Genomic DNA, 13,507 nt, shown 5'->3' with positions numbered 1-13,507 from the left:
TATTTAGTGGAAGATAACCTACATATTTAAAGAGACTATATTAAGATTTCATTAAAAATCTACTACTTAAAAATCCAGATGCTTGAATAATGATTTTGTGAACTCACCTAATCTTGGTTTTTCTTTCTGTTACTGTTATAAATCTAAAATAACTTTCATTCATGACTATTAAAATCTGTTATTCCTCCCTATGGCTCTCACATTTTCTAAAAAAGTTTTATTTTAATATATACTGATCTATCTTCATTTTAATTGTTGGAAGTATCATCATAAAATTTTAGAAATATCATCACTTACTATACTAATCTGCAGGACAACTTAAATAGATGTAAGGAACAAAACAGAAGTTCCAATCAAGTTTAAAATAGACACTTATTTTTCCCAGATAATTGAAAATTAGCAAATATTGGTTGTATGTAAAAGAGGATAGTGGAGCTAAAATACCATAACATAATATGAAGGGACATGTTTTTGTAATATTTACAGAATATCTTAGTATATTTAATGTTGCCCATCAAAATCAAAAGAAGCTCTTTGGCATAAGTTTCATTCTTTAATGCCAAAAATGTAAGTATAGAATCTGAACTGTAAATTAATTCACATGATAACAAGCTAAGTATGCTTATTATAATATTACTTTTTAAACGATCCTTCTTCTTTTAGTCAGCTAAGCCATACTTCACAACAGAAATGATACACTTAATTAACAAAGATTTTTGACTTTTGATCAGTAGACGAATATTTAGTTTGATGTTTCCTCTAGAATTTAAGAATTTTGTTAAATGATACTTCTTAAAATAACTGTTATAAGGATGCCCCTCCCCCAAAAACAAGTATCCATCATAAAACCTTTACTTCAGAAATTATGATGTTTCAGAAAAGATTTCTAGAATTAGTTGAAGAATTGATGTGAGAATCACCATAAGTAGAAAGCAGGGACAGGAACCGGTCTCTCTGAGGTCAACAGAGTTTCAGTGAAGAGCTGTGATGTTGTCCACAGGGCAGCATCCAGACCACAGGTCTCCTGGTTTGGTCCTCTGTATGATCTTTTGATCTCTACTCAATATTTCAATGTCATTACCTGAGAGTAAGAAAGAAGGGTCATTTTTCCCTTAAAATCGAAGCACTTAAAAGTCAGTATGTCTTCATTTCTCTGTCCTCTGTGTCAGTCTATCTCACCTGGTTCATGGTTCTCCAAAATTCTCAAACTAGCAATAATGTATAGACCAAGCATTTTCTGCAGGAGAACCAGATCAATCAGGTGCCCGAGTCAGACATTCGTGGACTTTGCTGCCAGGTAGAACTTGATTCTAGTTCCAACTCTGTTTCTATTTAACAATGTGACTGGGTCAAGTGTTTAACTTTTCTTCAGTTTTAATAAGTAGACCTTCTTGGAAAATCTTCGTTCTTCCTTCCCAATGCTTCTCCTGCACCCATCTTTTCCCAAATGCGCTCAGAGTCACCCTCGGTCCCTCGGGCCAAGTCTCCGATGAGTGTGCATATCCAACCTTTAAGTTACACCTTGCCGTGGGACACTTATGGTAGTCAGTTGTATCTGAATTTAAAAAAAAATTATCAGGCTTCAAAAAAATATATAATATAATATAAAAGATATAAAATAATGTAAAAGATCAATACTTCGTATTTTACATTATTTGTTTAATATTAATCCTTTTCTCTAATAGATGTGTGCTTTGGGATAACTAAAGAGAAGCTTATGATTTTGGTAATGAAAAAGAAGAAAAAAATTTTTATTTTTCTATATATTAGCCTATGTGTAACTGATTTTGTAGCAGTCACATAACTCTAGTCTCGTAGATGTATAAACATCCTATATGAATGAAAATCTGGCAAGTTGCTCTGACAACCTAATCATCCATATTGTATGACTTCTGCTGTATGTTCAGAAAAGACTATGGACCTCAACTGTTGTCCAATCTGGAGAGTTGGAGCTCTGGAACAGAGCCAGGGAGAAAAGGCAAAAAGGAGGAAATGTAATATCGAACGGAATAGGAACAATAAGTGTCACCCTGCTGACGGGGTGGGAGGACTTGGAGATAGCTCTGAACGGCACCTGACTCATGAAAAGAAAAGCCAAATGCGGTTTGCCCCATGTGGGGAAATAAACAGGTAGGACAGAGGGGCTGGAGATAGAAAATGGTACTGAATAGATATCAAGTCCAAATTTTCAACCAGCAAAAAGGGGAAAATAACACCGTGTGCGTGTGTGTGTGTGTGTGTGTGTCTGATTAAGGTGGTCTGTGACAACTACTGGGGGTAGAATGAGTAAAAGAAACAGCATCACCATTCCATGGGCAACTGCTGAGGGACAGACAGACTCCTGGTATGGCTTAGGTATAAATTTGATCCAGGCTCTTTTGACAAAGAACTGTATCTTCTTTCAGGTGAAATCATTTCGACCATGTCTGACTCCCCCCAAATTCCTTACAATCTAAAGTTTCATATCCTGCATTTATCTCTCTGAAAAACTTGGATTTAAGCCTGATATATCAATGTCCCCTGGCTGACTGAGTCCCCCATCCCCTCGTCCACAGTCCACGTCGTGTACATCCCTGTGAACCTACAACCTTTTTATTATCATAACTGCATGTTCGTCCCCGGTACAATTTAAGGATGTGTAGGCAGGTTCATCTCTTTCGATGAACCTCTTGCCTCTTTTTAAGACCTGGCATAGGTCCTGATACAGTTAGTGTTTGTCAGATGTTGGAGGAACCACAGAGGTGGACCGTGATGCAGTACTGGAGGCAACTTTTGAAACATGATAAACATTCGATCTTATATAGGCTGTTGTGAGGCGTGTGATGAATGATTGATAGAGGTGACTTGTGCCTGCCACCCCAAAACCTAAATCTAAGTGTCTAAGACCCCCTGCTAGCTGTAAATATCTACCTAAATGTGACTCAATGTGAAAATCAAAGTGCAATTGCCTTGCTCCATGGCTTTCAATAAATGTCTCGTGACTGACCCATGACATGAATACACATCGAGTATGAATTAATGAATGAATTCATTGTCTCAAAGGCAAAATCAAGCAAATGGCTATTCTAGTCCCTTTCAGTTCTGAGTTTAAATTGTGACTCCTGGAGCCACATAACCTCAAAAAGGGAGTTTAAAGTGTACAATCCTGTTCATATAAAATGCTTTATTCTTTTAGAGATGACTTTTTAAAATATCCCTCGTTTGTTGATGAGAAAAATACCATTTTCCGGGTGATGGTGTTTTCATGAATTTGTAAAGATGCTCATACCTGAACTCTATCTTAATCTCCTTTTTTCTTTCCCTCTGGGGAGCCATTCTCCTAAAAGACCTATTTCTGCAAGAGAAACAATTACATTTAACAAAGGACAAGGGCTAATGCTATTGCTATGTATATTTTTGTGCATTGACAACCGGAAAATCATAATAGATAGATTTATAAATATTATTGCTGTTTTGCACTGCAAGAAACTTGCAATTTGGTCAAGATCCACATTTAATTCTTGTCCTTATATTCAGATCTCAGTTGCATCTTTTCTCCTCGGTATCTTTAAAAGCTGTTTTATACAAAAGAATTCTATTAATAATGAATCAGTCTGCCTTTATATCTCACTATAACCCCAAAATTGCTTTAGATAGGTAAAGAGATAGGTAGCACCACAGATAAATAAAAGAAATAATAGCATTGTGTCATGTGATTTGTTACTACAGTGAAGATTATATCTTGTAACTTAGCAGGAGGAAACGTTAAAGGAGTTTCCAAGATCATAACCTTATGGTATTAAGAAATAATATATATATACACACACACGCACTCATGCACACACACATACACACACATACATACACAGTGTTCTTACTTTATTTTTATAATATTCCTTTTTGTGACAATAAAATATGAACTTATATCTCTTGTATTTTTTAAAGTCTCCTATGATTATTGTACATGTGTCTGAGAAACATGCTTATATCTCTTGTATTTTTTAAAGTCTCCTATGATTATTGTACATGTGTCTGAGAAACAAGAATGTATATTACCTTTTCACAACTGGGTTTTATGGTCCAACATCTTGATGAATGATTAAACTTTCAACAGATGTAGTTTTCTGTCTCAAGAAGTTCGAAAACACCACTAACAAAATGAAATTTTATAAAAATAGTATTATCTAGTGATATACAAATTTCTGCTTTTATAGATATAAACATACATAGCACGTATAAAATTATCTACACTAGGTCCAAAGAATACCTGAGAGCTGTCACTGTGAAAAGTACAAAAATACTATAATAGCAAGTCTAAATTTAATTTGTTCTTTTGAAAGTATAAATAAATATACACCCTTTGTATGATATACATCGATTCTGGAGGTGGGGACATGGAAGAATTACAGATTGCTTTCTTGATATTTCTAGATATTTTAAAATGCGGTCCGCTCTCAAAGTCAAGGCTTCCTTCTCTTCCAAAATAAAAATTTTTAGTTATGATTTTTCACAACCTGATTTAAAAAAATAGAGCAAAGGAACTACGTCCAGGTCTTGATATTTGCTTAAAATAAAATATATATGAACTTTGAATGATTTTTTTCTAAGAAAATACAAAATGCTGTTTAAGAATTACCACTCTTAGGTTGCTTTTTTTTTTTTTGTCCGCAACTGATGATTCCAGTGCTAAATGTCTGCCGTTATTTGATCTTGAATTTTTAGGACCAGGAGCCTATAACAGTTGTTTCCTTCCTTATTGATGAAATTAATATCCTTGGGAGTGTGGGAGAGGGATGTAGAATTCCTGAGATAGCGAGAGGCAGAAAATTCAGCATAACGAGAAGCGAACCCGTGCTTTTTATGACGAGAAGACTTAAGGCTGACACCTCCGAAGATAGGGCGCCCTGTCCTGTGGCAGAATGGGCCCACGCCATAGGACCTCCACCACTGAGCATCTCGTCCCAATTCTGCCTTGATTACCAGTTAGTTTGGAACTTCTGAGAATAAGCCTGAACTGGTGTCCCAGAAATTGCATGTCACAGGCTGTATGAAGCCATGAGAAACCTGTTCGCCCTGTGAATGTCTCAAGGCTGGTAATGTGTGAGGGAGTCACTGGGTCATCCCAGGAAGGTCCCTGCGAAGTTTCCTGATTAGCCACTTTCGCTGGTGCGAGGGGCAGGCTTTAGCTTCGTAACTCTGACAGCAGCTGGCGGCACGCTACGAGGACCTACGCCGTAATCACTGGCTCGCTCTGTGAGAGCCAAAAGGAAAACCTCTTTAGATGAAGCCCCAAAGGGTTTCATGCCTCAGAACTGCTAAGGGTTTGCAGTTGGAATGATTGTAGAGAAATGCACAAGGAAAACTTTATTACGAATCTCTTACACACGACGTCCCCCGAGAAGCTTATGTCTGTTTGTCAACTGCAGCAGAAGGCCTAATTCTTCTTTATTAATAGGGTTCTCTCCTTTTCCAAAGGGATCATTGTGAAATACCATGATTAATTGAAGATTTCTTTTTACCTCTGATTTGCCTGATTGACACAGTAACTCTTATTAATTTCCCAAGATGCTCAAAGCTGCAGTGGCAAAGGAGCTCAAGACAATGCATTATTTATTCTGATATTCGGAGGTCATTTTTGTCCTCGTCACGAGTATTAATTTAACGAGGTCACGTTGCCATACTGTCCACCAGCTCTGACATCGGAGTGTTGGTAAAACTGATTAAACTCTCTAGATCAAGCAAATTTACTCATATTCATGTCTGGGTACTTAAAACTCTTGCCATGCATTATACCGTGAAATATGTATCTTCTGTTACAAGTTGCATTAAAAATGATAGAACAAAATAATTTATGCCAAAAAGTTAGAAACTCTCACCAAACGTATCATATCTAACTGCTTACTACTCAAAGCAATTTGAAATGGCAGGTTTAAAATTTAATGGACTTGATAAAATTTTGGCTTCAATCATTTGTTTAGAGAACATAATATTTTTATCAATATTTTTTATAGATTTTAGTCTTGTAAGATTCAAATAAAGAACACCGTGTGTCACTCTGTCAGTTATATTTTGTTAACTGTTGTAGGTCCTACTAAAATATGTTATTAATCTTTAATATGGTATGATATATATCTCCATTTATAGCATAAATTTTAGACTTCTTCTACTTCCTCTATGGGCCTTATTTTTAGTTAACATTTAAGTGTATGTGTGTATATATATATATATATATATATGTATATATATATACATATATATATTAGAAGAGTAATATTTTTAAATAACAAACTAAATATTTTATTAAGGATGATCGGGCTATAATGAATTTTTGAAGACTAAAAGTAATATTTTTCTTATTTTCAAGTACAAGCTCCAAAACATTTGTGTCACACTTTTTGAAATCATTGGCAACAAATTAATATTCTCAGAAAGTCTAGGAGAATTACTATGGTTACTATGAAAGTTTGGACCATGTCTTTTTAGGAAGCTGGAAATATGGCCTCCAATATTTTTAATTTTATCTATTTTTCATAGAACCCCCGAATTGCCTGTTTAAAATACAGATCTAATCATATCACTTTGCTCTTCTAAAATAGTAATGGAATTCTTTTTTCCCATAAAGAGAAAAAATAATTCTTCCCAAGAGCTGACTTCTTTTTTTTAAACTCATGACTTTGTCTATGCAATTGCCATCGACTCTTCTGGCAGATCCCTGTTTTATTCACTTTTTCCGGACCAGTCTGAAAAGGCCAGTTCATATTTTATAACCTCCTCTGCGAATCCTCGTAGGACCTCACACCACCTCATCTAATCATTCCAAATGCAAATAGAGATGATTAAAAATGTTGGAGGCCATATTTCCAGCTTCCTAAAACCACAAGGTCCAGCTTCCTAAAACCACAAGGTTCATAGTAACCAGCACCACCCTAGACTTCCTGAGAATATTAATTTGTTGCCAATGGTTTCAGCAAGTGAGAACTTTAAACATCACACTGGGCTACGTCTGGCAGCACTGCAGTGGGAGCCTTTGTCGGTGAGCTAACGTGGACTCTGAGTTTCTCCAGAGCAGGTAGGATGTCAAATCTGCAGTGACCAGGACTCTGCTCCATACAGGTGGCTGTAACTGACTAGATCACTGAGTTGTTGCAGGCCACTGAGCATGAGCTGAGAGAAGGTCACTTCTGAAGACAGATCATAAGAAATTGGGTGAAATCTGTCGTCGATATGAAAGCCATTAACTCCTGGAAGACTGCATTCCCCCCATTACAGGAAAATGGCTCTGAGCTTTTCATGTTGTCCAGATCAGAGAAAATCGAGATGGGCAATCAGGAAGAAAGAAGATCGGGAGGGAGATGGGGGCCAGGGGTCTGGAACTGTGATCTCAGTGGGAAATCCACTGAGACCAAAGCTCTGCCTTCCCAGCGATGGGCTTTAGAGCTCTCTTAGGGTGACAGATGTGACTCAGCAGTGTCCTCGACTTTACAAGGCTGCCTGTCTCGCGAGAATTCACACAACATAGAGACTTTTCTTTTCCTGTCACTGTTTTCTTCCTCCCAGCAGAGTCCTTGTGTCTAACAAGGGAGCGTGGGCTTGCTGAAAATCACGGTGAGGTTCTCTGAGTGTCAGGCACTGTTTGTACTTTTACTTCACCCTCACGAGCACGGTCTGAAGAGGATACTGTCTTTTCCTCACTTTTCGTAGGAAAAGACTGAGTAGACATACCTCATCCATGAAAGTGAAATCAAGCGATGGTTTAATTCATTTGTTTTTTAATTAAATTTATTGAGGTGACATTGGTTAACAAAATTACACAGGTTTCAGGTGTGCAGTTCTAAAACACGTCATCAGTATGTTGCATTGTGTGCTCACCACCCAAAGTCTAGTCTCTGTCACCCTGTGTTCAACCCCCTTTATCCTTTTCCGCCCCTCCCCCTCCCCCTATCCCTCTTGTAACCACTAAACTGTTGTCTGTGTCTATGAGCTTTCACTCGTTCGTTTTGTTTGTTTATTGCTTTCGGTTTGATATCTCACATATGAGTGAAATCATATGGTTCTCAACTTTTTCTGATGTTTCACTTCACGTGAGAATCTCGAGATCCATCCGTGTTGTCGCAAAGGGCAGTAGTTCACCTTTTCTTACTGCTGGGTAATATTCCATGTGTATATTTCACATGTCTGCATATATTCTGCTACCTATGAGGCTCCTGGTCCACCCAGCCCAGGTGCACATGGGAATCAGCCTCCCCTCAGTGGGTCCCAGGTATTCACGGCGTCTCTAAGAAAAACCGCTCGGTCTGCCAACCAGGCTGTGTGCCGCAGTCATCACACAGTCGTCTTGATACTTAGTCACGTGTCCCGCGGCTGCTCCTGCTCCTTCCCATCACGGGAATGTTGTCTCTGGCCACTTTCTCTACTTAGAATTCCCAGGCCACCCGAAAGGCACTGGATTCTGAGCGGGAGGAGGGGAGAGGCCGGGTGCTCGCTGGGGGGCTGGATGCCTTGTCTTTCTCCTCCCTCTGCTCTCACGGGCCAGCTGTACTTTTGGACACCGTTGGAGTCCACAGTCACAAAATAAGCAGATGACATGGTGAGCAGTTGAAGGGTTTGCAGCTGGCATTGCCAGTGTTGCCACCTTGGGGATGTGTGTGTGTGTCTGTGTGTGTCTGTGTGGATGGGAATTTATCCTGTATTTACTTCAAATCTTTTAAAATAGTGTCTACTTTGGTAATCTAAATCTAAAATCTAAATCTGAAACTAAAATCACTGTTTTTTTTATGTAATGTTTTACGGTGCCAAAAGGAATCTCATAATAACTTCAACTATTCAGAAAAAGCCCACAAAACTTTTGACATTAATAGATTTGACTAACATATTTATATTTGCTTTCCTATGTCTCACCTTAATTTACCATTATTGATATAATATAGAGCTACCAAGTCTGACTGAATTTTAGTATTACCTTATTTCTAACCTATATCATAACTCCATCTAAATCTTGGAGAATAAAATTTCTAAGCAAGCAATGCATTGAATGGCCTCAAATTAACACTTGAAAAACTATTTTTGCAGAAGAGTTGGGGTTCCAAGCTATACAGAAGCTAGGATTCAGATATGACTAAAAACTACTTAGGCCAACACACCAGTAGCATATTATTCAATTCCAATAATTTATTGTCACGTATTTGTAAGGAAAAGGTTATAGCAACATCAGAGCTGGACCGAGATTTGGGAGTATATTAGAAGCTAATAATTTGACACTCATAAAACTGATAAACTTTAGGTGCTTAGAAGGCAGGCTGAACACAGCTGGAGGGATAAGTTAGTGACTCGACTCGTGGACTCTGCTCTCAAAACTAAAGGTTTTGAGTTAGCTGATTCATTCTCATCAGAATGTAGCTTAGCTATTATTGGCTGTTTCTCAGATATCTCCATGGGTGCTTTACCTCCCACCTGTTAAGCAGCTAATCAAAATTGTTCTTTTATTTACATGTATGTGTGTGTGTGTGTGCTCCATATAAATGCAAATGCATATACGTAAATATATATCTTCTATTACCTATCAATCTATGTATTTATCTATATCTAACCATAACCTTAAAATTTCAAAGACCTTTCCTACAGGTCCTAACTTGTAATGGTCTGACCTGCCACTTAATCATTCTTTATCTTTGCAAGCATAAAACCCCATAAATGGCTTCTCACAGCTCTTAAAATGAAATTAATTCTCTCCACTGTCGCCTGCAAATCTCTGGCTGACGGGGCCTCAACTTGCCTCTCAGGCCTCTTCTGATGTAACTCTGGCCACCAGACTCCAGTCACTTTAGCTTATTTCTTTTTCCTTTGATACTTCAAATACTTGCTCATCTTCTAGCCCTTAAACATGTTTTTACATCCTACGAAAACCCTCTCTCACTACTCTATAATGTACCAGGATTTTCTCGTTCCTTGGGCAGGAATTCAAATACCGCATCCTCAGTGAGTGTTTACTGCCCATCACACAACTAGTCACTATCACATTATCTGTAGAGCTTTTAAAATAGGATTATTGTTGTTTGAAATTAATGCACTTGCTCATTCCCTGTTGGTTTTCTTTCTAATTCACTGTGATGGTTAATGTTGTCTGTCAAGTTGACTAGGCCATGAGTTGTTCAGGTATTTGATTACACTTTATTTTTGCTCCTGGGAGGCTGTCCCTGAAGAGATTAGCATTTGAGTTGGTAAACTGAGTAAAGCAGCTTACCATCCCCAATGACATGTGCCTCATCCAATCTTCTGAATAGAATAAAAGGCTAAACAAAAAAAGAAGTCTTTCTCTCTGTCCACCTTCATGCTGGGACACAGTTTTCTGCTTGTGGATTCAGGGTCTGACTGTTACTAAAACTGTTAGCTCTCCTGGGTCTCCAGCTTGTTGACTACAGATCTTGGACTTCTCAGACTCCACAGGTACAGAAGCCAATTCCTTATAGGACCTCCCCCTCTATATTTATCTATACTATCTCTGTCTCTGTCTCTGTCTCTCTCTTTCTCTCTCTCTCTCCATCTTCTATCTCTATCTCTGTATGTATATGTCAGCGGGATATATATGCTATTCAAAGATGGTCAAGAAATCCACATTCTTCAGATTAGTTTCTGTCTACCCAATTACCAGAAACATCATGAAATACACTTTGAAAACTCATTACTCATCCTACTTTGTTTTTTTAACGTTCTGTGTGTGTGTGTGAGTGTATGCGTGAATATCTGAACCCACAGAAGTGAATTGGTAAGTTTTGAGGCAATATTTAAAAAGTTTGCTAGGCTTGCCCTTTTTCTGGTCTGTATAATAGCTTATGGTTCTGAGAAGTAATGTGCTGCAATTTCACAGGAAATATTTTACAACTTCTTTCCTTTGGAAATGTTATACTTTCACTGAATGATTAAGCATAGCAAACAACATATTGTATGTGAAAATGTATTACAGTCTCAAAGCTAGGGAAAGAAGTCTTGCTATAGTGTGAGTTTAGCACTGGTACAAACATTGGACCCCTGATGTCTATTTAACTCTATATAAGAGCCATATGTTATGTACTATGTACATACTATGATATAAGAGATTCTCATTCCTTGGGTCTTTAATTCAAAGCTAATTTCAACTGAGAAAAAAAAAACCCAAAAACCAAAAACCAAAAAACAAAAAACCCTGTTGGCTCCATTTCTCTGGAGAACCAAGACAATGCACTTCCTTAAGTAGAACCTGAATTTCGTGAGAGAAGAACCTTTTTTGCCTTATTCACCACTGGCTCTCAGAGCCTGGCACAATGTCTAGCACATAGTAGCTGCTCAATAAACAGTTGCTGACTGAATAAACGATGCTCTCGATTACAGGTGTTTTGGCAGGTACTGTGGTCTCAAGGGAAGGAAGATCCTCGCTATGTAACTTGTAACTCATAATGACTTATTTATAATGGCCATTTATTCTTTCACATCCTCAATTTCTTTATCTGTAAAATAGAGAAAATAGTGCCATGCTATTTGTATTTATTTTATTTCACTCACTAAAGGATTCGAGGTGGTATTAAAATTCGTAGTATTGTTCGTTATGTTACAAATGTAAAGATAAAAAAAAAGAAAGATAAAGCACACAATCCAGAAAGACTTAAAATGAAGATAACATTGGTAGACTCCAAGATTAATAGCTACTTAGGAAACAATTTTCTGGGTAATCTTGCTTTTATTTTGACCTTTAAAATAACCCATAAATATGAAAGGCCATATCATAATATCTGTCCTACAATACTCAGAGTTTTTTAGGAAGAGTGGGTGAGCAATAATGAATAAAATAATGCATGCGAAAGTTCTTTGCAAAGAATAAACATGCATTTTCTATTATTAGTATTATATACATTTGGAAAAGCCTTCTCCATAAATTGTATTTCCTTACTTTATATTACTTCTAATTCTATATAATTTTATTTTACTCACATTTTCCTCTTTTGTATACAACTCTACTGTCTTCCTAAGGAGATTATAAGACTCTTAAGTAAAACGAGTTACTCCCTGCCCCCTTTTTTTAATTCACTGTACATCTTTTCTGTAATGTTTGTTATTCTTTCCTGGGACAACCCTCATGCTAACTATGTGGCAGAGAGAACCTGAGAGGTGGCCATCAACAATTTCGAACTCAAGATGGCTAGAAATTACAAAGGCGACGCTGTAAATTTTAAACTACCATGGGCAGAACGTACGGCATTGAGAGAACCCTTCATTTTTTCAGAAATGACCTTTCCTTCTGGTTTGATGGAATATATTAATATTCTATGAGTTATTTAGACATCACTCATGATGAGCCCGAGGCCTTGTCTGTAGTGGCGCCCTCCTGCCACAAAGAGACATTTTCTGCATGGCCGTGCCCTCAGAGGTGGCTACCTATGTCATGAACATGAGAATAAAACACTATCACGCGTGCCCATAATACATCTTGTACATAACACACTGTATATTCTATGTAGTTTAATTTAAAGGAAAGGAAGGAAACTTATCACGAAGTTCCCCAATGTGACAAATAACTTTATCATATTTACAAAGCATGGAGGTTAGAATAATGACCAAAGAATATATAAACAGTTAATATATAAACAAATCTCAAGTTTATATTGGCAAGAGAAGTAAAGTTGATTCCATACTAAAAAATAAAAAAAAAAGTGAAAATAAATAAGAGAACCAGTTCCTTTATTGGATTACTTTTGGATGGATGTGTTAGAAAAAAATAATCTCAATTAAACTTTGAATCTAAGACAAACGTCCCAACTATTTTTAATTGGTTTTATTATGGGCACAGTGGAGTTTTGGTATACTTTCGAAGGACAATGTAAAGGTTGTTAGGAAAGAATCTGAACACGAATAATTTAGTCTGAGCTTCCTCTTTAAAAATTTCCACCAAATTCTTTCTTCAAAATAATAATTACATTGTGGGTGTGCGAAGCTAGAATTCTTCCGTGAAGACACAGAGTAAAAATCTGATGGCTACATTTATAGACTAATCATTGTTGGATCATTTCCTTTGTCTTCACACTGTTTCTATAGTAATGTGAGGGCTTCAGTTACTGCTGTCTGTGAAGTTTAGCACTGGTGACATGGAGTAACTTTGAGAAATAATGAAATGAATATCCGATATCAAATAACTAATGTGCAGTAGACAACTCTATACATATCTACCACAGGAAAAAAAGATAGAAATATCTATTCTCAAGCACCTTCTTTCTATAAGATAGCAACATTCGAGTATTGAGTGACCAAATGTCCAAAATGGAATACTTTTGAAAGTGAAAGTGGTTTGGATGAGAGGCTCGAATCAGAAGTATCTGAGGCCAACTGTCACACACATTTGCCTTACTCAACGGACACTTTTGGGCCATTTCATGCCTCTCTCCCTCTTTCTCTCTGACATTTCTCAACACTCCAATGTTATAATATTTTTTTTAATCTATCTTCATATCCAGTTATCGGTATCACACTGTTTGCATTCTACGTACAGAATTCAAAGCTAGAA

The sequence above is a fragment of the Pteropus medius genome, unplaced genomic scaffold, assembly GCF_902729225.1.
Source record: "Pteropus medius unplaced genomic scaffold, Ma_sr-lr_union100, whole genome shotgun sequence".
NCBI classification, from domain to species: domain Eukaryota; kingdom Metazoa; phylum Chordata; class Mammalia; order Chiroptera; family Pteropodidae; genus Pteropus; species Pteropus medius.
Note: the sequence above shows the minus strand (reverse complement) of the source record.